This window comes from Saimiri boliviensis, chromosome 12, assembly GCF_048565385.1.
Source record: "Saimiri boliviensis isolate mSaiBol1 chromosome 12, mSaiBol1.pri, whole genome shotgun sequence".
Lineage (NCBI taxonomy): Eukaryota > Metazoa > Chordata > Mammalia > Primates > Cebidae > Saimiri > Saimiri boliviensis.
The window spans coordinates 106,220,872-106,245,269 of record NC_133460.1 but is presented as its reverse complement, the minus strand read 5'-3'; the positions used below and the strand labels follow the sequence as shown (position 1 = coordinate 106,245,269).

General features: G+C 45.1%; 1 protein-coding gene across 19 annotated transcripts in view; it reads right to left on the bottom strand.

Moving 5' to 3' along the window:
- Positions 1–16,427, bottom strand: part of TACC2 (transforming acidic coiled-coil containing protein 2) — a 254,931-nt gene extending 238,504 nt beyond the window's left edge. For 10 of the 19 annotated variants that reach the window (XM_074383002.1, XM_074383009.1, XM_074383013.1 and 7 more), the window contains exon 1: positions 10,018–10,399. The gene's annotated coding sequence lies outside the window, so the exon portion shown is untranslated. Of the gene's footprint in view, positions 1–10,017; positions 10,412–16,100 lie in introns of those variants that run through there. The other 9 variants (XM_074383011.1, XM_074383010.1, XM_074383006.1 and 6 more) reach the window with 7 other exon arrangements.
- Between the last annotated feature and the right edge of the window lie 7,971 nt (positions 16,428–24,398).

The following is a 24,398-nucleotide window of genomic DNA, read 5'->3' as shown; positions in this document are numbered from 1 at the left end:
AGGGATCTACGTTGGTCTAGAATTATTGTCAGATGATTAAGTATACCCAAAGATAGAAAATTCTTTAAAAAGTGTCTGATCAGGTCACAGCAGGGACTATTTAAAAGAAATTTCAAAGCGCATGGAATTTAAAGGGATAGATACAGCTGGGCATGGTGGCTCGTGTGTGGTCAGGATCATTTGAGGTCAGGAGTTTGAGACCAGCCTGGCCAACATGGTGAAACATGTCTCTACTAAAAATACAAAAATTAGCCAGGTGTGGCTGGTGCCTGTAATCCCAGCTACTTGGGAGGCTAAGCCAGGAGAATCACAAGAACCCGGGAGGCACAGGCTGCAATGAGCAGAGATTTCACCACTATACTCCAGGATGGACAACAGATTGAGACTCCATCTGAAAAAAATAAAATAAAATAAAGGTTACAAAATTAATAATAGGCAAGGCACAGTGGCTCATGCCTGTAATCCCAGCACTTTGGGAGGCCGAGGTGGGCGGAACACTACGTTAGGAGTTCAAGAGCAGCCTGGACAACATGGCAAAACCCTGTCTCTACTAAAAATATAAAAAGTTAGCTGGGCATGGTACCACACACCTGTAATCCCAACTACTTGGGAAACTGAGTCAGGAGAACCGCTTGAATCTGAGAGGTGAAGATTGCAATGAGCCAAGAACGCACCACTGCACTCCAACCTGGGTGACAGAGTGAGACTGTATCTCAAATAATAATAATAATAAGATAGACATAATTCAAAGGGCAGTCTTCAAAATGTACAACTTCTTGGTGGGGGGAATGGGAAAGGCAAAAATAATCATAGGGGTACCCAAAGGCAACTGGGTGCTTGTCTTGGTCCATCTTCTGTTCCTATAACACAATACTAAAGACTGGGTAATTTATAATATGAAGAAATGTATTTCTTACTGTTCTGATGGCTGGGCAATCCAAGGGTAAGGAGCCACACGTGGTGAGGGCCTTGCTATTGGGAGGAATCTCTGCAGAGTCCTGAGGTGGTGAGAGACATCACATGGCAAGAGGCTAGAGTTCGCCAAACTGGCTTTTATAACAGGCCTACTCTCTTGATAACTAACCCACTTTTATGATGACCTGTTAATCTATTAATTCGTGAGTAGATTCATTCATCCTCCTCCTTCTATTTTACCTTTTTTTTTTTTTTTGACACAGAGTCTCATACTGTCACCCAGACTGTAGCACAGTGGCACAATCTCTGCCTCCTGGGTTCAAGCAATTCTCTTGCCTCAGCCTCCTAAATTGCTGGGACTACAGGCATGCACCACTACACCCAGCTGATTTTTTTTGTATTGCCAGTAGATACGGCGATTCACCATGTTGGCCAGGACGGTCTCGATATCCTGACCTCGTGATTCTCCCACCTCAGCCTCCCAAAGTACTGGGATTACAGGCTTAAGCCACCGCACCCAGCCTCCTCCTCCTCCTCTTAAGGCCCCACCTGTCAAGGCTGCCACATTGGGGTTTAAATTTCAACATGAGTTTTGGAAGAATCAAACATTCAAACCACTGCAGTGTTAAACAGGAAAAAGAAAGAAAAAGAGAAAAGTTAGAGTTCTAGAAAAAGAAAAGAGCATCACAAAATAAAAGGACTCAGAAACCCTCTTCAACCTCATCCTAACAAACATGGCCTGTGTACAGACAGACCAGGCTGGAGTGCAGTGGCATTATTTTGGCTCACTGCAATCTCCACCTCCCAAGTTCAAGCAATTATCCTTCCTGTCTCAGCCTCCTGAGTAGCTGAGACTACAGGTGCCCACCGTCACACCTGACTAATTTTTGTATTTTTAGTAGAGATGGGGTTTCACCATATTGGCCAGGCTGGTCTCAAACTCCTGACCTTAGGTGATCCACTTGCCTCGGCCTCCCAAAGTGCTGGAATTACAGGCATGAGCCATGGCGTCCGGCCAACTACATCTACATCTTAGCAGAATTTAGGCCTCTCTCATCTTCCTAACTTGGTGTTTTCATTAGTTTTTTGCCTGCTTTGGCCTCCCAAAGTGCTGGGATTACAGGCATAAGCCACCGCTCCCAGCCCCTTTCATTCGTTTTTTAAAGGTAGGTTAGTTTTGGGAAGTGCTATTATCATTTAAACTATAAACTCCCAAAGTTTTCTTGGCCCACATCCAGAAGTGACCACAGGCAGTTTGGAGGTGAAAGGAAAAGTAGAGTTGGTTAGGTCAGATCTCTTTCAGTGTTTTTCGCAAAGGCAATTTTATAATGACAATGAAAACACATACATATCAGAGTCAAAGGGATGTATTTAAAGCAGTGATCAGAGGAAAATTCATTTCGTCAAACATACTTGTTAGTGAAAATGAAAGAAAACAATGAATTAAATTCTCAACTCAAAAAACTGGAAAGGAAAAACAAAGTAAACTAAGAAAAGCACAATGAATAAAAATAAAGTTAAAGGCAGAAATAAATGAAGTAAAGAAGAGAAAAATGAGTGATTAATGAACAAATCAAAATCCTAATTTTTTTTTTTTTTTAGAGACAAAGTCTCACTTTGTCATCCAGGCTAGAGTACAATAGTCTGATCTCGGCTCATTGCAACTTCTGTCTCCTGGGTTCAAGCAATTCTCCTGTTTCAGCCTCCGGAACATCTGGGATTACAGGTAGCTACCACCATGCCTGACTAATTTTTGTAGTTTAGTAGAGATGGGGTTTCACCATGTTGGCCAGGCTGATTTTGAACTCTCAACTGAAGGTGAACCACCCACCTTGACCTCCTAAAGTGCTGGGATTACAGGTGTGAGCCCTATCATGCCTAGACAAAATCCTAATTCTCAAAAAATTAATAAACTAGAAAAATTATTAGCTACATTGATTAAGAATAAAAGGGGAGAAAGCACAAAGACACAAAATGACAAGAGGAAAATAATCATTGTAACAGAAGAAATGTTAAACATTATAAGAGGCTGATTTGCAGATGTCTATGCAAAAAAAAAAAAAAAAAATGCTTGAAATTGATAGCATCCTAGTGAATATAGATTACCGGAAATGGCACCATTAGAGTTACAACACTTAAACATACCTATTTCCACAGAAAAACAATAGAGAAATTTACTAAGGAACTATACCACAACAAAAGGATCAGGCCCAGATAATTTCACGAGGGAATTCTACCAAATCTTCAAAGGTCCGAAGTCCCAGAGTGCTCTACAAATGATTCCAAAGCATGTTAAAGGCAGAAGAACCCCTTAATTCCTTTTCTGAAGATTGACACTGATTCTTCAGCCTGATAAAGATGACACACACAAATACACAGACAAAAACTACAGACCAAGATCACTTATGAATATGAGTTTTATATGGTTTTATAAAGGGAAGTTCCCCTACTCAAGCTCTCTTGCCTGCCACCATGTAAGAAATGGGTGGCTTTGCTCCTCATTCACCTTCCGCCATGATTGTGAGGCCTCCCCAGCCATGTGAAACTGTGAGTCAATTAACCTCTTTCCTTTATAAATGACCCAGTCTCATGTATGTCTTTGTCAGCAGTGTGAGAACAGACTAATATAATACAAAATACATACTTAAATATTACTGATTAAACAATGGAATTATTTGTCTTAAAACAATCCAGCAGGGCTGGGCACGGTGGTTCAGGCCTGTAATCCAGCACTTTGGGAGGCCAAGGTGAGCAGATCACCTGAGGTCAGAGGTTCAAGACCAGCCTGGCCAACATGGTGAAACCCCATCTCTACTAAAAATACGAAAATTATGTGTTGGCATATGCCTGTAGTCCCAGCTACTCAGGAGACTGAAGCAGGGGAATTGCTTGAACCCAGAAGGCAGAGGTTGCAGTGAGCCGAGATCTCGTCACTGCACTCCAGCCTGGGTGACAGAGTTCAGGGTGAGACTCGGTCACAAAAAAAAAAAAAAAAAAAAAAAAACACAATCCAACAATAGAGAAAGTAAGGCAGATGTTAGTGGAAAGTAGGATAATAAATGAAATAAGATCAGCCATCGTAGATAATTGTTGAAACCAGTAATGGGTATATATAGATGCTTATAATATTCTCCCTACTTTTATGTATGTTTGATAAGCCCATAATAAAATATTAAGAAAGAAAAGGAGACAGGGAGGAAGGGAGGAAAAGAAATGCTTCCTTCCTCCTTTGCAGCAAGGACCCATTCCAGTTCCTAAGCCAATCTTTGCCTGTCAGTGGTGGGCTTTGAAATTAGGTTCTCTCTTCCTAAGCAGGCATCGAGCAACCTGCCAGTAATTTAGGCTACTAAAGTGAGCTAGTTTTGATTTACATTTTCTAAACTGAATTTCCTTGTTGCACTTCAGACATGAGACTTGGTGTCTCCAACAGGACTCTAGGTCCAAGTGTTGCACCCCACGTCTTCACTCAGCCCTTCTCTTGCGTCTGTACTACCACCTTGTGTCTGACCACTACGCCTGGCTCCTAGACTTGGGCCTGCGGACTAATCTAGACACATATGAACATGTCTTCCAAAGGATAACTTCCTGAATTCCTGGGAACTGCCTATCTGACTGAAGCTCTGGAAGGAGTGACTGATTGCCTTGGGCATTGTTTCTCCTCTATCGACTTAATAGCTGATTCTCCACCATTGTCATCAGCGTATGCAGAGGGTCATTTCTCTCCACACCTGTTGACCACGGCATGTCAACCCAAGTCTCTTCGTTTATGCCAAATGAAGAGGAGGCATGCAGCAAAGCATGGACAGTGCTGGGGCAGTGAAGCAGGCCGGTGTTGGGCAAAGAGAGGCACACTGACAAATGCCAAGTAGGGAAACTTCCACCAGCTCCTGCGAACGGTAATATCACCACGTGCTTTTCAAAGAATTGGAACACATGAGACGATGCACTTGTGACCAAGTGGGATTCAAGCGTTGGTTGTCTCATCTGTTTGCTATGAAATAGGAGACACAAAATCACTTTGTCAGGTTCTAACTTGAATCTTATTACCAGTTTCAGCAAAGGGATATTCAGAGGATGGTTTTCTGAATGACCCAAAGTGAATACAAAGCTGTGCTTTTTAAACTCAGGGAGCCAGCTACAAAATTATGTCCCCTCAAAATAAAAATATTGTTTCCGCTTAGAAATGACCACTCTACCTTCCCATACATTTGTACCTTTCCAGGTCCTTTCACATGTAACTGAGCACAAGCAGAGAGAAATACATGTTTCAGGCCGAAGTCTTGCAACTCAGGATTTAATAAGTGGTAAAGGCAGCTACTCAGAGGAGGTCAGAACTTGGTAGGGCTTGGACATTTCTTTGGAGCCCCAAGACAATGAGATACAACCGATTTCAGTCACTCCTGAACTTTATACCGACATAAGCAGCTTGGCTGCATCAAGTCACCCAGTGTTGCTGGGTTTAATCTCTTTCCAATTCGTTGGCACCCGATCTGGCATGGAGCTCTGCTGAGGCTGTTCCCTGACTTGAGTGTAGAGCAGAATTTCCCCTTTTTAGGTCACAAATTTGGAGTAGTCACTCATCACAGCAACTTTCTCTACCGTGTCGATTTTAAACATCCTCATTATCAACAATGACGAAACGTTGGCAAGGTGGCGGCTATTTTGAGTGGCTCCTGCTATCCGCAACATATCACAAGATTGAATCATAAAAACAAACTTGCCCCTGCAGGCTAGGATGAGAAAAACACAGTGATATCCACCTCTTCTAAACACAGCTGAATTAAGAACCCTAGGACAAGGGTTACAGTGGGTTGTCTGGAGATCTGCTAAGGGTGTGCACAGGTACCCCAAAGAGGAATCTTCCTTGTCCGTTTCTTGTGGAGTGTCTGGCTGCTCCCTTGCTGCCACCACCTGAAGTCTTGGTCCTCATGCCTGCCTTTGGGGGTGGGATGGGACCTCTTGTGCTGAGACAGATAAATCTCCCCTAGACTTGTGGCCTCCTTGGGATTCAGAGAATTGGACAGGATTGCATCAGAGTGAGTTTGGATTTCTACTGGCCAATGCTCCACATCTACGCAACTGTATTTGCCCCGCTCTCTCTCCCCCCATTAGCCAGCAGAGCTGTCCTTTACCCGAGAATGTCCCTGACTGTTAAGTACGTGCCCTTGCATGCAGTTAGAAACACTGTCATTGCCCTCAGCGTTCCCTTCTCTGCTTCCATGACAGCACACACTCCAGCAGCAATTTTGGAGGGCCTGCCTTTGTTCTTTTCTCTGAAAACTGCTCATCCCTTACCCCTTCCAACACCCCCCTATCACCCTACTGTCTGAATGAGTGGTCCTGGCCCCCCACATCAACCTACCTCTTAATTGGACTAAGGGTAGATTCTGGCTTACACAGGGCCAATCAGATTTTCTCTCCACGTATTTAATAAGGAAGACAATCAAACAAGGCCACTCATCACCAGGCAATGAGGAATGGGGTCCAGGACCAGAAAGAAGCCAATGGTTGCTGAGAAGCAGGGATGAGAAGTTGCTACAGCCCAAAACTATGTCTGCTCAACAAATGCCCCTTTTCAGGTGGGTTTCTGTTTCTTGCAACCAAATGTGCCCTGATTGAAAGCACACTCAAGGCCGGGTTTGATGGTTCACCCTGTAATCCCAGCACTTTGGGAGGTTGAGGCAGGTGGATCACGAGGTCAAGGGTTCAAGACCAGCCTGGCCAAGATGGTGAAACCCCATGTCTACTAAAAATACAAAAATTAGCCAGGCGTGGTGGTGGGTGCCTATAATCCCGGCTTCTCAGCAGGCTGAGGCAGAGAATTGCTTAAACCCAGGAGGCGGAGGTTGCAATGAGCCAAGATAGCGCCACTGTATTCCAGCCTGGGTGACAGAGTGAGACTCCATCTCAAAGAAAAAGAAAGCACACTCAAAAGCTGTTCATGATGCCCAGATGCTGCCTTATCTGTTTTCATCCTCTTTCAGCCTCTCTGCAGCATCTGAGACTATCCCCTGACTCTCTCCTCAAAACTCTTTCCATGTAAGCCTTTCATAAAAATGTGCAGCAAAATCCCACTCTCTTTCTCTGTCTCCGGTTCCTCCTCCCACCCGCTCAGTAAAGCCAACCAAGGGCTTCAGGATTTGGTGTTCTAACCTGGTCTTCTCCTTGGAGAGTTCATTGATTCCCATGGCTTTCTCTATTGAGTCCAGAGAAAAGGCTCTAAATCTAGACCACCTACCCTGACGTCTCACTCCTACACCAACTGCATTTTTAAATCTCCCGTCAATGTCTCTACCTAGATGACTCAGACCCTTGAAATGTCCACTCACCGTCTTCCCCTCAAGCCAATCCCTCTCTTGCCTTGCCCATCAGATTTAGAGGACTTTGTTCTTTCAGTCATGTGGCCTGGGACCATTGTGGTCATTCTACACCTTGTGCTGACTGCCTGCTTAGCATCACTTAATAAGTGTTTGCTGAATGAAATGAAGAAATGATTGGGTAGCTTGTATTTTTCCCCCTGTTTCATTCTTCTTCTCTCTTCACAGACAATCTTTGATAGAGTTTGGAGGTTTGTCTCCTCTAAATCTCATTTTGAAATGTGATCCCCAGCATTGGAGGTGGGGCCTGGTGGGAGGTCATGGGGGCGGGTCCCTCATGAATGCTTTGCTGCCTTCCTTGTAGGAAGGAGTGCCTTCTCACTTGATCAGTTCACCTGAGAGTTGGTTGTTTAAAAGGGGCTGGAGGCCAGTCAGTGTGGCTCTCTCCCGTAATCCCAGCACTTTGGGAGGTCGAGGCAGGAGGATCGCTTGAGCTCAGGAGTTCAAGACCAGCCTGAGCAACACAGCAAGACCTCGTCTTTACAAAAAAATAAGAAAATTAGCCAGGTGTGGTGGTGCATGCCTGTGGTCCCAGCTACTCGGGGTGCTGAGCCAGGTGGAGGGCTTGAGCCCAGAAGTCGAGACTTCACTGCACCGCTACACTCCAGCTTGCACGACAGAGCAAGATCCTATCTCAAATAAAAAATAAAAAGGGTTTGGTGGCTGGGTACAGTAGCTCATGCCTGTAATCCCAACACTTTGGGAGGCCGAGGCAGGCAGATCACAAGGTCAAGATGGTGAAACCCCGTCTCTACTAAAAATACAAAAATTATCTGGGCATGGTGACCCGTGCCTGTTGTCTGAGCTACTCGATAGGCTGAGGCAAGAGAATTGCTTGAACCTGGGAGGTAGAGGTTGCAGTGAGCTGAGATCACACCACTGCACTTCAGCCTGGGTGACAAATGAGACTCTGTCAAAAAAAGGAAGAAAAGAAAAGGGCCCGGCTTCTCTCTGGCTCCGTCTCTTGCCATGTGACATGCCTGCTCCTCCTTGGCCTTCCACCATGAGTAAAAGCACCATGAGGCCGCAGAGAAGCCAAGTGGGTGCTAGTGGCAAGCTTCTACAGCCTGCAGAACCAGGAGCCAAATACATCTTTTTTCTTTATAAATGACTCAGTCTCAGGTGTTCCTTTATAGCAATGCAAAATAGACTAATACACACTCACCATGCCCTCTGGATTCCGTCTTCCCAGTGTCTCTTTCATTGTTCCCTTCCTCACCATTCCCCTTGTTTCTGGGGCAGACCCTTCTTTTTTTGAGATTTTTTTTTTTTTTTTTGAGACAGAGTCTTGCTCTTGTTGCCCAGGCTAGAGTGCAGTGGCACGATCTCCACTCACCACAACCTCCACCTCCTGGGTTCAAGCCATTCTCCTGCTGCCTCAGCCTCCCAAGTAGCTGGGATTACAGGTGTGTGCCACCACACCCGGCTAATTTTTTTGTATTTTTAGTAGAGATGGGATTTCACCATTTTGGCCAGGCTGGTCTCGAACTCTTGACCTCACGGTCTGCCAGCCTCGGCCTCCCAAAGCGCTGGGACTACAGGAGTGAGCCACCACGCCTGGCTGGAGCCTTCTCTCCCCATTGGAGCTACTGTGGAAGCAGCCTGGTCTCCCTGCTTGTGATTTTAACCTGATGAGTGGAATTCTGGGAAGACGGTGGCAGGAGAGCTTTCAGATCTTCCCAGGTTTCCTCAGATAGACAGAACAAATAGATAGAAACCCCCCAAACCAATGGACATTTACAACGAAACTAGATAAGAGGGTATTCCTTGAACCTGCCTAGCATTGGTGTCTGCGCAGGAGGAAGCAGAGAGAAGCAACACGGGACTGTCAGCTTGACCTGAGAACAGGAATCTTCTCTCCCCCAGTAGCCCACGGGGATTCATCGGAACGGACGATGGGCTGATGTGGAAGCAGCCACTAGAACTGGGGGGAGTTTTTCCCTCTAAATATACACATAAGCAGGTATTACACAATAGGTTATAAGTGGTGTCAGCGGGATAAAGGATTTTGGTCGGGGCATTTCTGTTTTATAGAATGGGGTACAAAACAGTACATACACACACTTCTGTGTTTCACTGAACTGTAGGATTCTCTCATGAGGCTTAGAATTCTGCTTAACTTCAGCTCTAACCTGGTGATTCAGTTATAACTGATACCAAGTCAAACTCAGATACACAGTGTTTGTCAAGATCACACGGCAGCTCAAGTTGGCAGGCACAACATCAGAAGCAGGTCTGGAAAGGTACTCAGGAGAATCTAGAGAAATACCTGTGCAAACATGTCAAGGTCGAAACAATCACGAGCTTTCAGATGACTTTCTCCCACAAAGTTCTACAAACCCTCAGGGCCTTAGGGGTTCTCTCTTAAATCATCATTTTGCAGAATCACAAACACTTGAAACTAACATTGGTGATGGGCAGAATCGCAACAGAGTCCAGAAGAAATTTCAGTAATCATCTAGCCCAACCCTTTATTTCACAAATGAAGAGACCAAAGTCTGGTTAATGGCGCTACAGTCTATCAAAAGTAGCCAGTGACGTATTAGAAAAAGTGCAGTTCATTTGGCTTAAGAAAGAAGGAGTGGAGAGGCACAGATGTGCCTTTCATTTCACTTTATAAGGAAAGCATGCAAGCAGTGCTTTATCCCTCTAATCTCAGTAGTCAAACCGGTTTAAAGCCACAGGTTGCCTGAAGGAAGAAGCCCTCAGTCTGAGACTCACTCACCCCGTAGCCCCCCAGCGTGGAGAGCGCAGCGGCAGGAGAAGGCCCTCTCTTCCGGAGGCTGCTTTTCAGCACTGCCCTCCACCCGAGGTCTGTCTTCCCCAGGATCACATGGAATTGTTCTATAAATGTGCATTGGCTTAGGGTTGGGAACGCCAGCCTGGGAGGCAGTGGCGTGTAAGCAATCTGACCCAGGCCAGGCAGCAGCTTTCCAGAAGGCTCTGCAGCCCAGAGGGAGAGGGTAACAAGGAGCGGGAGCCTGTAAGTGCCGCCAGCCTCCGGCTCGCTGTGCTTTTCACTGTACGTTCACTTGGGATCTGAAGCCAGCGTCAACCACCTTGGCTGCAATTTGATTTACCTGATTTATATTTTGGCTGGGATCAGCCACTTTTCAAAACAAAGCAGGCATAAAAGAAGAAAAAAACCAAGCCATAAAATTAGCAGTGCTGCTTCTAGTAAACAGGCACCGGTCATCACCAGCCTCAACTGACCTCATAGTATCAAGCAGTCCTTTTCAAAACTGTCAACGTGCTTCCTTCAGAAAGGGAGAATGAGCAGTTAGTTAGGCTAGTTCTAAACAGCTCACCACCTACAGTTTCATCAGGAGCCAGGGAATTAAAGATGCAATCACGCAATGGGAACCAGCTGAAGAAAGGGCGAGGCGCTCTTTACATACCAACACTGAAAACTCTCCAGGATACATCAGGTGAAAAGTATTAAGGTACAGAACACTGTGTATAATATATCACTCTTTTTTTTTTTTTTTTTGAGACAGAGTCTTGCTCTGTCACCAGGCGCCAGGCGCCAGGCTGGAGTGCAGTGGTGCATTACAATCTCCGCCTCTTGTGTTCAAGCAATTCTCCTGCCTCAGCCTCCCAAGTAGCTGGGACTACAGGCACATACCACGACACCCAGCTAATTTTTGTATTTTTTTAGTAGAGACAGTGTTTCACCATGTTGGCCAGGATGGTCTCCATCTCTTGACGTTGGGATTTGCCCACCTCAGCCTCCCAAACTGCTGGGATTACAGGCGTGAGCCACCACGCCCGGTCTACTATTCTTTATGTAAAGAAAAAAGAAAGGGGGTGGGTGTGGTGGCTTACACCTACATAATCTCAGCACTTTGGGAGGCCAAAGTGGGCAAATCACTTGAGCTCAGGAGTTTGAGAACAGCCTGGGCAATACAGAGGGACCTTGTCACTACTAAAGATACAACAGCCGAGGTGGGTGGATCATGAGGTCAGGAGACGGAGACCATCCTGGCCAACATGGTGAAACCCCGTCTCTACTAAAAAAATACAAAAATTAGCTGGTCATGGTGGCGTGTGCCTGTAGTCCCAGATACTCGGGAGGCTGAGGCACGAGAATCACTTCAACCCAGAGGCAGAGATTGCAGTCAGCCGAGATCATGCCACTGCACTCCAGCCTGGTAACAGAGTGAGACTCAGTCTCAAAAAGAAAAGAAGATACAACCAAAAAATATTAGGCAAGCAGGGTGGTGCAAGCCTGTAGTTCCAGATACTTGGGAGACTGAGGTGGGGGTATCACTTGAGCCAGGGAGGTTGAGGCTGCAGCGAGCTGCGATGGCGCCACTGCACTCTATCCTGGGTGACAAAGTGAGAACTTGTCTCCAAAAGAAAAAACAAAACAAAACAAAACAAAAACCCCAAAGGGAGGCATACATTTATCTGTGTATACTACATCATAAAGGCAATGATCTAAACGGAACCATACAATGCACTATATTATAATATATAAATAATTCTTTCTGGAAACTCACATAAGAAGAAACCAGTGACAGTGGCTGGACTGGGAGGCTGGGAGAGAGGAAGACTGTTTCCTCTCATATTTCTTTTCTAGTCTAGTGATTTTATCTCGTGAATGTAAAAGTTTTCAGAGAAAATTGAAAAGGTAATCTAATTTTTGGCAGCAATATTTAATTTTCAAAAGCATTCTAGTATTCAGAGTGCAAATTCAAGTGGCCATAACTCATTTTTTTCACATATTTAAAAGTTAGTTGATGTCTTCCTTATGAAGCAGAGTTTTATAATAACTAAAATACTGTAATACCAAAGGATCTCCCAGAGAGTTTTGTTTTGTTTCATAGAGGCAGGGGGTCTTGCTTTATTGCCCAGTCTGTTCTTGAACTCCTGGGCTCAAGGGATCCTCCAGCCTTGGCCTCCCAAAGTGCTGGGACTACAGGTGTGAGCTACCATGCCTGGCTTCCCAGGGAATTTTAAATGAGGGTTCTGAAGGCTGGATACTTAGTGTTGATTCAGCTATTTTCTTGCAGTGACTCGGATCAGTTGCCCAAACACTAAGCACTTCCACTTTCTCAGGTATAAAAAGGGAATGATTCCACACCCCATCTTCTTCATAGGCCCAGCATGACCTAATCATGAGGATGTACATAAAAGCCTCTAAAAATGGAAAATCCCTATTCGAGCTTTGAGTTGTTCTGGGCAATTACATTTTATAACTCATTTTTTTTTTTTTTTGAAGTTCTTGTGTAATGCAACCCTCAAATAACTTAAGTCAAACATTCCTGTAGGAAAAAGCATAAAAGTAAAGGGGATCCCACCTAAAAACATGTGGCATATTTTCCCATTAGCACTTTTTTGGCTCTTAAAACCTTCAGGTTTTTCACTTTCTCAGCATCACCTCTCTTGTGTACAAATGCTTCCTTCCAGCCTGGCATATCAGGGTGGGCTGCTCTGGGCCTTCGTCACAGCTTTCTGTCACATCTCACTTCTGTTCCCAGTTTATTGATCTGGAAACAGTTTTTTAGTCTTCCCACTAGTACCAACACATAAAACTTGGGTGAAATGATGATATGGTTTGGCTGTGTCCCCACCTGAATCTCATCATAAATTCTCACGTGTTGTAGGAGGGACCCAGTGGGAGGTAATTGAATCATGGGGGCAGGTGTTTCCCATGCTGTTTTCATGATGGTGAATGAGTCTCACGAGACCTGATTGTTTTATAAGGGGGAGTTCCCTGCACAAGCTCTTTCTTTGCCTGCTGCCATCCATGTAAGACGTGACTTGCTCCTCCTTGCCTCCTGCCACGATTATAAGGCCTCCCCATCCATGCAAAACTGTCAATCCATTAAACCCTCTTCCTATGTTAATTGCCCAGTCTTAGGTAGGTCTTTAACAGCAGCGTGAAAATGGGCTAATATAAATGGCTTTGAGATATAAAAAAGGTTTCGAATTACACTAAAATCACCAGCCAGAGTTCCAGTGTCTGTAACAACAGTGCAGTTCCCATGATCCTGATGAAAACCTGCAAATGTCCCTGTATGCTGGCTGAGACGGGGTTCCACAGAGCAACAATGTGAGTGCAGTTTCTAGCATTCACTCAGCTGCTCAGCTTTGAAATGATTCTTCACCAAAACATGCATTCATTCATTAGCAAAAGCAAAGACTTATTTTTAATTTGAGGAGATGTAAACTTTTCAAAATTTGCTCATAAAGTCAGGTTTGAGGCCAGGCGCAGTGGCTCACACCTGTAATCCCAGCACTTTGGGAGGCTGATGCAGGCAGATTCCGAGGTCAGGAGATCGAGACCATCCTGGCTAACACAGTGAAACCCCGTCTCTACTAAAAATACAACAAATTAGCTGGGCATGGTGGCAACCGACTGTAGTCTCAGCTACTCGGGAGGCTGAGATAGTAGAATCGCTTGAACCTGCGAGGCAGAGGTTGCAGTGAGCCAAGGTCACTCCACTGCACTCCAGCCTGGGTGACAGAGCAAGACTCTGTCTCAAGAAAAACGTTTAAAATTCGGGTTTGATTAATATTATTTTATTTCCTATTACTTCACATTTGCCCAATTGAAATACACATAAACACAGCCTTGCTGAAAATCACTAGTTCCATATGGCAGAGAGCACAAAGAAAACAAAATATTTCCCAGGCAATGCTTAGAGCTCCTGATTATTTGAAAGCTCTGAGAGGAAAATAAATTCAAAGTAATGTTTGGAATGACAATAAACAGGTGGATTTATACAAATAAATATATAATATTTAAGGTTCATTATCTCCATACATAGTGAAAATAAAAACCCTCTCTTTACTGAAGAAGATAGAACACACAAATGTAAAAGAATAGCAAAGGCATTTTTTAAAAACAAGTATGTCCAGGTCAGGCTCAGTGGCTCATGCCTGTAATTTCAGCACTTTGGGAGGCTGAGGCAGGTGAATCGCTTGAAGTCAGGAGTTTGAGACCAGCCTGACCAACGTGACAAAACCATCTCTACTAAAAATACAAAAATTAGCTGAGCATGGTGACGGGTGCCTGTAATCCCAGCTACTTGGGAGGCTGAGGCAGGAGAATCGAGTGAACCTGGGAGGCAGAGGTTGCAGTGAGCTGAGATTGCACCACTGCACTCTAGCCTGGGTGACCCAGCAAGACTCTATCTCAAAAAAAAAAACAAAAACAAAACAACAAAAAAAGGTACGTCCGGACAATAATGTAATGATGCGGCAAACCGGAAAAGGCACATTAGCCGACAAGAGCTTTCTCCATGGTTGTGGATAATGGAAAGTGGATGGAGGTCTGGTAATTGAGGAATCAGGGCAGAGGGGCATTAACCTAGATTGGGGATAGGAGGAGGGTTGAAGGGGCTCCAGCCCAAACAAGACTCTGCAGATCCTGGAGAGGCTCTGAGACTCCAGGAACAATGGTGGGAATGCACTTGGGAAGAAAATTAAAAGTAAGTGTCAAAGGAATCTATCCTTTGCCCTGCCTGGCCCTGTCCCAGCAGACAAAAACAAAATTGAAAACAAAAGCAGGCTAGGTGCAGTGGTTCACACCTGTAATCCCAGCACTTTGGGAGGCCAAAGTGGGCAGATCACGAAGTCAGGGGATGGAGACCATCCTAGCCAATATGGTGAAACCCTGTCTCTACCAAAAATACAAAAATTAGCTGGGCATGGTGGTGCGTTCCTGTAATCCTAGCAACTCATGAGGTTGAGGCAGGAGAATTACTCAAACCAGGGAATTGGAGGTTGCAGTGAGCCGAGATTGCACCACTGCACTCCCCAGCCTGGCGAGAGAGTGAGACTCCATCTCAAACAAACAAACAAACAAACAAACAAACAAAAAGGCAAACCTTTCCTATATCCTGATATTTAAAACTCTGGCAGCATGTGGTGGCTCACACCTATAATCCCAGCACTTTGGGAGGCTGAGGTAGGAGGATCACTTGAGCCCAGGAGTTTGAGACCAGCCTGGCCAACACAGTGAGACCCCCATCTCTACAAAAAACAAAAAATATTAGCTGAATGTAGTACCATGCACCTGTAGTTCCCGCTACTTGAGAGGGTGGCTCCTGGTGGGAGGATTCCTTGAGCCAGGGAGGTCGAGGCTACCATGAACCATGATTGTGCCGCTGCACTCCAGTCTAGGCAATAGAGCAAGAGCCTGTCTCAAAAAAAAAAAAAAAAAAAAAAAAAAAAAAAAAATCCCACAGAAGGTTGAAGGTAAACTCAATAAAATATGTCAAAAAAACAGAATTAAAGAAAGATTTAAAATATGAGAACATATTAAATGCCTGGAGAATTGAACCATCAGGTCCCTATATAAGTGACAGGAGATGCAGACATGAAGCAGAAAAGTAGAAGGAAGAAAGTACCAAGAAGGTCATATAAAAATATTTCCTATGCTGCACATGGTAGCATGTGCTTGTGGTACTAGCTACTTGGGAAGCTGAGGCAGGAGAATCACTTGAGCCCAGTAGTTCTGGGCTACAGTGAGCCATGATCATGCCATTGCACTCTGGCTTGAATGACAGAGTAAGACTCTAGCTATAAAAACGTAAACAAAAAAACAATAAAATAAATCATAATTTATTTCCAAAGTTGAAAGAGGCAAAAGGGCTCACTAGGTGCCTAGGACAGTAGCTGAAAATATCTCACACAGTTATGTGGGTTGGCTGGGCTCAGCCAGGCGGTTCTCCCCTTGAGGGATGGTGCTCCCCAGCCACTGAAGCTAAGATACAGGAGAAGCTTTTCCTACCCTGTATTTTCAAGTAATGGGAATCAGAGACAAATTCATTTTCCAGCCCTCTCCTCCTTACTTACCACACTCCAGCTGTTACCAGCAGGGAATTCGATGGATCTGCAGCCGCAACTCGATTCTTGCCTCCTCAGAGGAAAGAATTAGCCCAAGGGGCATAAGGCAGAATGAGAAAACAAGACAATTTTTAGAGCGGGAGTGAAAGTTTTTAAACAAGTTTTAGAGCAGAAATGAAAGAAAGTAAAGTATATTTGAAAGAGAGCCAAGCGGGTGACTTGAGAAATCCAAGTGCACCGTATGACCCTTACTGCAGGGTTTTATACATTGCCATGGTTCTGGAATTTGCATTTCTTCTCTCCTGATCCTTCTCTTGGAGCAGTCTGTCCACTTACGCAGTGGCCAGCCAGCACTTGGGAGTGGCCACACTCAGTGTGTTTACTGAAGTTCTGCCCATGCTCGTTTAAGGCATTTTTCCCTTGCCAGTCCAGTATTCCTTAGAGGAAGTTAATCTATTAGTTAAACTCTGCCATTTTGCCTCTTAGGGTGCATGCTTGAGCCCCACTTGCCCAACTCTTGAGATCTTATCAGGAAGCTGCCGACACCAGCTTCAAGTGTTTCCTATGTATTGGGAGACGGCCTTTCCCTGGTGCTGGCTGTGACCAATAATGAGTTTAGAGAAGCAGTGTAACAACCACCTGACCGTCCCATGATGATTGCCTGACATTCCTGGTTGGGGTGGGAGTGGAATGCCCTCTCCTGCCCTGCTCACGTCCTCCTAGCTACCTACTCTAACACAGATATGTGTGCCTTCCTGAACTTTCTTGAACGTGTCAGACTCATTTTAACCCCAAAAACTTTTTTTATTTTTGCTATTGCCTTTGACTACAATATGATTTCCCTGTATTTTTGAATGACACATTATTCCTCACAATTCAAGCCTCATCTCAAATGTCACCTCCTCAGGAAAGATGTTGTGCTGCTCATCACATCTAAAATAGCAACTCCCAGGCCAGGCACAGTGGCTCATGCCTGTAATCCCAGCACTTTGGGAGGCCAAGGTGGGTGGATCACTTGAGGTTAGGAGTTCGAGACCAGCCTGGCCAACATGGTGAAACCCTGTCTCTACTAAAAATACAAAAATTAGCCGGGCATGGTGGCAGGCGACTGTTATCCCAGCTATTTAGGAGGCGAAGGCAGGAGAATCGCTTGAACTCAGGAGACAGATGTTGCAGTGAGCTGAGATGGTGCCACACACTCCAGCCTGGGCAACAGAGTGAGACTGTCTGGGGGAAAAAAAATGCATCTTCCAGTCTCCACTTATCTCCTCAGCCTGTTTAAATTCTTCATAGCATTTACAATTACCAAATCTTATTTTTTTCTTTTCTTTATCATGTGCCTCCTCCGTGACAGTAGGGAATTTGTCTTATTCATCATTATACAGATGATTCTGAAGCCACCCAACAAGTTCTTCTTCTTCCCCACTGCACAGACAAAAATCAATTCACTGAGACCATGGCGTTGCAATAGAGAAAGAGTTTAATTGCCGTGAGGCTGGCCCACGTGAGAACACTGGAGTTAGCCCTCAGATCAGTCTCCCTGAAGGGTCGGAACATAGGGATTTTATGGACAATTTGGTGGGCAGGGGGTTGGGGAGACAGTGCTGCTGATTGGTTGGGGGTGAAATCATATCGGTGTGAAAACAGTCCTCATGCCCTGAGTCAGCCTCTGAGTGGGGCCACAGGACCTGCTGAGTCATGAGTCATGAGTCATGAGTCTGAGTGGGGTCAGTCTGAAAAACATCTCAAAAAAGCCAATCTTGAGTTCTACGATAGTGATGTCATCTAGAGGAGCAATTGGAAAAGCCATAAATGTTGTGAACTCTGGCCACATGACCCCGGGGCAGAAAGGACTATAGAAACTATGCCTACATTTTAGCAGAGTTCTGGCTTCTCCCATAATCGTATTCTTGTGAACTTTCGTTGGTCTTACAAAGGCAATTTTGGTCCCGGAGAAAGGAGGGGTTTAGTTTTGGGGAGGGACTATTACACTCTTTGCTTTCAAATTGAATGATAAGTTGAGTTCCTCCCAAAGTTAGCTTTGCCTATGCCCAGGAATACCCAAGGACAGCTTGGAGGTCAGAAGCAAGATGACGTCAACCATGTCACATTTCTGTTACTGTCAGTTTTTCAAAGGCAGTTTCAGTTCCCAACATAGTGATAATTTGATGTAGATTTATCATAAGATGGTGGAAAAGTGAGAATCCTTTCAGCAGAAACTGTACTTTGAGTATTCAAACAACTGTTCTGTTTTTCACGTTCAGTACGATATTCGATAAGCTATCTGAGAGATTCAACACTTCATTACAAACTAAGCTCTGCGTTAGATGGTTTTGCCCAACTGTAGGCTAATGTAAGTGTTGTCAGCATGTTTGAGGTAGGCTAGGCCAGGCGTCCCCAAACTTTTTACACAGGGGGCCAGTTCACTGTCCCTCAGACCGTTGGAGGGCTGCCACATACTGTGCTCCTCTCACTGACCACCAATGAAAGAGGTGCCCCTTCCTGAAGTGCGGCGGGGGGCCGGATAAATGTCCTCAGGGGGCTGCATGCGGCCCGCGGGCCCGTAGTTTGGGGACGCCTGGGCTAGGCTATGCTATTGAAACAGCTACATTTTCTAGGGTATTTACCCTGGGGTTTTCGTCATCTGGCAATGAGAAAGAATTTAGGACACGGACACCTACGTGGGTTAAGGAGTGGAAAATTTAATAGAGGAAAGGGGAGAGAGAGACGTCTAAAAGAGGGGAGGCGGTGGACTGCAGCACATTTTATAGGCAGGCTGGAGAAGGTGGTGTCTGATTTACGTAGGGCTCATAGATTGGTTTGATCAGGTATGTCATTTACATAGCCCTGTGGAAGAATGGCCACCTCACCCTAATCTTACTATGCAAATGGGCTCTCCAGTTGATCAGCGCCATCTTGTCGGCTCTTTACTGTACACATGGCTGACAAAGTGACAGGAAGACGGAGCCACCATCTTGACCATGTCTGGTCCCTAGTTCCTGCTGGCATTCATCCATGTAAGCTCCCAGCTTGCTTGTCTATAACTGCAGCTCGACTTTACAGGCTGCTCTTTGCTAGAACATTATTTGGGGCTGCTTTTCATTAAGGAGAAAAGCTTTTCCGAGTACTTCCGTACTCTCACTATCTACCCAAGCAATTTCTTCTTAACTCCCACATCGCTATGATGTTCAGTAGGTTAGGTGTGTTCAATGCGTTTTCAACTTATAATATTTTTAATTTTTAATATAGGAGCACCTATGTCATCAATGCCTAGAACATACCTGGAATATTTGTTGAGTGAATGCTGAATCAGAATATTTGCTGGGCACAGTGGCTCATGCCTGTAATTCCAGAACTTTGGGAGACTGAGGCTGGTGGATCACCTGAGGTCAGGAGTTTGAGACCAGCTTGGCCAACATGGTGAAACCCCGTCTCTACTAAAAATACAAAACTTAGCAAGGCAAGGTGACCCACGCCTGTAATCCAGCTACTCAAGAGGCTGAGGCAGGAGAATCGCTTGAACCTGGGAGGTGGAGGTTGCAGTGGGCCCAGATTACACCACTGCACTCCAGCTTGGATGACAAGAGGGAGACTCCATCTCAAAAAAAAAAAAAGAAAAAGAGAATCGATTTCAAGCAGACAATGGAACAATGCCTTTAAATTTCTAATGAAAAATTTTCAGCTCAAAATTCTATATCCAGTCAAATCTTCAACTAAATGGAAAAGTAGAATAAAGAATAAAGACATTCTTTAGACTCATAAAACTTGTTTATTTTACATCTCTTCTAAGAAAGTACCTCAGCAAAACTGGGGCATAAACTAAAAGCCATTTTAACCATGGAATCCAGAAAGCAATGAATTTAACCAAAGATGGCAGTAAAAGGAAGCCCCACGGTTCAACTATGTAGCAGGACTGGAATAACAGCTCATCCAAATCGAAGTGGGCAGACACAGGGCCCTGGGATGGAGATCTCTAGAAAAAAAAAAAAAAAAAAAAAAATGGAGAGCCAGGCATGGTGGCTCATGCCTGTAATCCTAGCACTTTCAGAGGCGGAGACAGGCGGATCGCCTGAGATCAGGAGTTCGAGACTAGACTGGCCAACATGGTGAAACCCCATCTCTACTAAAAATACAAAAATTAGCTGTTCGTGGTGGTGGGTGCCTGTAGTCCCAGCTACTTGGGAGGCTGAGGCAGGAGAATTGCTTGAACCCCAGAGGCAGATGTTGCAGTGAGCTGAGATTGTGCCACTGCACTCCAGCCTGATGACAGAGCAAGACTCTGTCTAAACAAAAACAAAAACAATAAGGGCATTTATTATCTCCTGTGACAAGATGTCCAGAGAAAAGGCAGTGGCAGCAGCTTGGTGACGTCATGAAGGACTTGGGTTCTTGCTGTCGGGTAATGTTGATTTGTCCTCGCATGGTCACAGGGTGACTGCCATATTTTGAACAATATACACAGACACGACATTTGGCTAAAGAGGAGTACTTCCTCTTAGTGTGTAAGTTTTATTGTGTAGAAAAACATTTCTGAAAAGACCCTCAATAGACTTCTCCTTAGTCCCAGTGACATGTGCCACGTTTGGGTTGAGGCAGTAGAGCCAAGGCACCAGTCCTGGCCTGCCTACCTCTAGGCTTCTAGTTTTACAAGAAGAATTGTAACCATTTTGGCTAACACGCTATAGTGGGATTTCTCATATACCTAGCAAAATAGTCCCTGGCAGAGCCTTTACCCACAAGGCCGGTTACTCTCCATTTGTCCCCATTCCCACCTCAAATCCATCTCCATCTTTCTCGGTCCTGCTCTGCTCAGGGACGGGCCTATGAGACTGCATCACCAGGTTCTCCTGCCCTCTTGCATCCTGTTGGTCTCAGCCAACAAGAGGTAAAAGCAGGGGAATAGAAGTTGGAAGGATAAGATCAGGGTATTTCTTCCCTCATTAACTCTTTGCTTAGAATCATGGTCCTGCCAGGGTGCAAACTCTAGAACCGGAATGCCTATCTGGCTGCTCCTTCTGATGGCTTCAGTCTACATGGGGCTCTGATAACACTGCTTTTTCCTTTGGATGTTTTTTTTTTTTTCTTTTGAGACAGCATCTCATTCTGTCTCCCAGGTTGGAGTGCAGCGGCACGATCTCGGCTCACTGCAACCTCCGCCTCCCTGGTTCAAGTGATTCTCCTGCCTCAGCCTCCCCAGGAGCTGGGATTCCAGGCACATGCCACCATGCTTGGCTAATTTTTTGTATTTTTATTAGAGACAGGGTTTCACCATGTTGACTGGGCTGGCCTCGAACTCCTGACCTCAAGTGATCCACTCACCTCGGTCTCCCAAAGTGCTGGGATTACGGGTGTGAGCCACCGCGCCCGGCTTCCTGCGGACCCTTTAGGCCTTGGGGTGGTAATATCTTCCCATGGTTGCTCAACCGGGGCACCTGGATTTGTTTCCTATGGCTGCTGTAACAAATTATCCCAAACTTTGTCTCCAGTTCATCTATTTTTAATCCTGCGGTTGCTGATGCTTTTGGTGTCTTATCTAAAAAAACCATCACCTAACCCAAGGCCACAGTGATTTACAGCTATGCTTTCTTCTAAGAGTTTTACATTATTTGCTTACATTTGGGTCCATCTATTTGTGTTAATTTTTATGTATGGTGTGAAGGAAGGGTCTAGCTTCACTCCTTTGCATACACATATCCAATTGTCCCACTACTATTTGTTGAAAAGACTGTTCTTTCCCTATTGAATTGTCTTGGCACCCTGGTTGAAAATCAGTTAACCATAAATGAATTAAGTCTGGACTTTCAATTCCATTCCTTTGATCTATATGTTTATCCTCAAGACAATACCACACAGTCTCGATTATATAGCTTTGTATTATCTTGAAATTAAGAAATCTGAGTCCTGCCAAATTTGTCCATGTTTTTCAAGATTGTTTCGGTTATTCTGGGTCCCTTGCATTTCCATATAATTTTTTTTTTTTTTTGAGACGGAGTCTCACACTGTCTCCCAGGCTATAGTGCAGTGGCGCAATCTCGACTCTGCAATCTCCGCTTCCTGGGTTCAAGCAATTCCCTTACCTCAGCCTCCTGAGTAGCTGGGGCTACAGGTGTGTGCCACCACGCCCAGCTAATTTTTTTGTATTTTTAGTACAGACAGGCTTTTAGCATGTTGGCCGGGATAGTCTCGATCTCCTGACCTCATGACCCACCCTCCTCGGCCTCCCAAAGTGCTGGGATTATAGGCGTAAGCCAACCACTCCCGGCCTCCATATAATTTTGGTTTTTAAGACAAGGTCTTACTCTGTCACCCATGCTGGAGTGCAGTGGCATGAGCATAGCTCACTGCAGCATCATACCCCTGGGCTCAAGTGATCATCTTGTTTCTACCTCCAGAGTCAGTAGGACTATAGGTGTGCACCATGCCTGGCTAATTTTTATTTTTTATTTTTTATCTTTTGCAGAGACAGGGTCTTGCTTTGTTGCCCAGGTTGGTCTGAAAGCCCTGGCTTCGAGTGATCCACCTGTCTTGGCCTCTCAAAGTGCAGGGATTACAGGTATGAGCCATCACACCTGGCTCCCCACGTGAATTTTAGAATCAGTTTCATGCCTGTCTTCTGGTGATACCTGGAAGGCAAAGGCAAGTGTACCTGAATTATCTGTGTGCCCTGCTGTGCTTTGTAGGGTGTCTATCCTATGAGTACACCTTAAATACTCTTGAATAGAATGACTTATTTCAGGTTTTTTTCTTTTCTTTCTTTTTTTTTTTTTTGAGATGAGATTTGGATCTTGTTGCCTAGGCTGGAGTGCAGTGGCGCAATTTTGGCTCACTGCAACCTCTGCCTCCTGGATTCAAGTGATTCTCCTGTCTCAGCCTCCTGAGTGGCAGGGATTACAGGCGCCTGCCACCACGCCTAGCTAATTTGCAGTATTTTAAATAAAGATGGGGTTTCATCATGTTGGCCAGGCTGGTCTCGAACTCCTGACCTCGGGTGATCCACTCACCTCGGCCTCCCAAAGTGCAGGGATTACAGGTGTGAGCCAACGTGCCGGGCCTACTTCAGGTATTTTTGGTGTGGAGCTTGGAATGAACTTGCACCCAGAATGCTAAGTCTCCATTACAGAACACTGAGCTACAAGCAACAACTACAAAACAACCGTGGTTTAAACCATGGTTTATGGCTTACTTTTCAGGGAGTCCGGAGGTATGTGGTTGATTCAGCAATTCAGCCATGTCCATCTTTGCTCTCCACTGTCCCCAGCACTCTGGTCTTTCCTCATGCTTGTCACCTTAGGAGTACCAGATGCTGCCAGTATGGCAGCCCCACATTCTTATACCAGCCATCTCAAAGGGGCAGAAGGGTCAAGGGTTTTCTTTTCTGGAGGCTTTGTGTTCTATCCAGTTGGGAAGCCCTCTCACATCTTACAGACCCAGAGTGCATCACATGACCCTAGACCAGTCACTGGGGAAGGGGAATGAGATTACCGGGACCTGGTTAGAGCCATCACGTTTCATCTAAGGAAGCAGGCGCACACATGTGCCCTTCCTGAAATACAGGTAACCAGGGGTGGGTGACGTAGTAACTGTTGGACGGCAATGAATACTGCCTAACTCAAGTTTAGTTGACATGGTGGACACAATGGTCTCTTTGTAGGTTGTGTGGTAACCCAACGTGTAATATTGTTCCTTCGAGAAAATGTGCTCTTGGCACCAAAGAGAACTTTTGAGAAACAATACTCGAATACTATCCAAAATACATGGGATGAAATTCATACATTTATCTTTCAAAGTATACTGAATATAATTCCATTTTTCTTGGGCCCTTCAGGAGGTATTCTTAGAATCTTCTAGTTTGAGAATCAGGCCATGCCTGCTCACGCCTGCAATCCCAGCACACAGGGAGACCAACGTGGGCAGATCACTTGAGGTGAGGTTTGGGCTTTGCAACGAGCTGAGATTGCGCCACTGCACTCCAGCCTCAGCAAGAGAATGAGACCTTGTCTCAAAAACAAACAAACAAACAAAAAAAGAATCAAATGTGAACACAGACTGTCATTGAGACCAACCCAACAGTCCTATAGACAGTTATTTATTTAGATAAACTTAGAAATTATCTTTTCTAATCTTTTTTTTTTTTTTTTTTTTTTTTGAGACGGAGTTTCTCTCTTGTTACCCAGGCTGGAGTGCAATGGCGCGATCTCGGCTCACCGCAACCTCCGCCTCCTGGGTTCAGGCAATTCTCCTGCCTCAGCCTCCTGAGTAGCTGGGATTACAGGCACGCGCCACCATGCCCAGCTGATTTTTTGTATT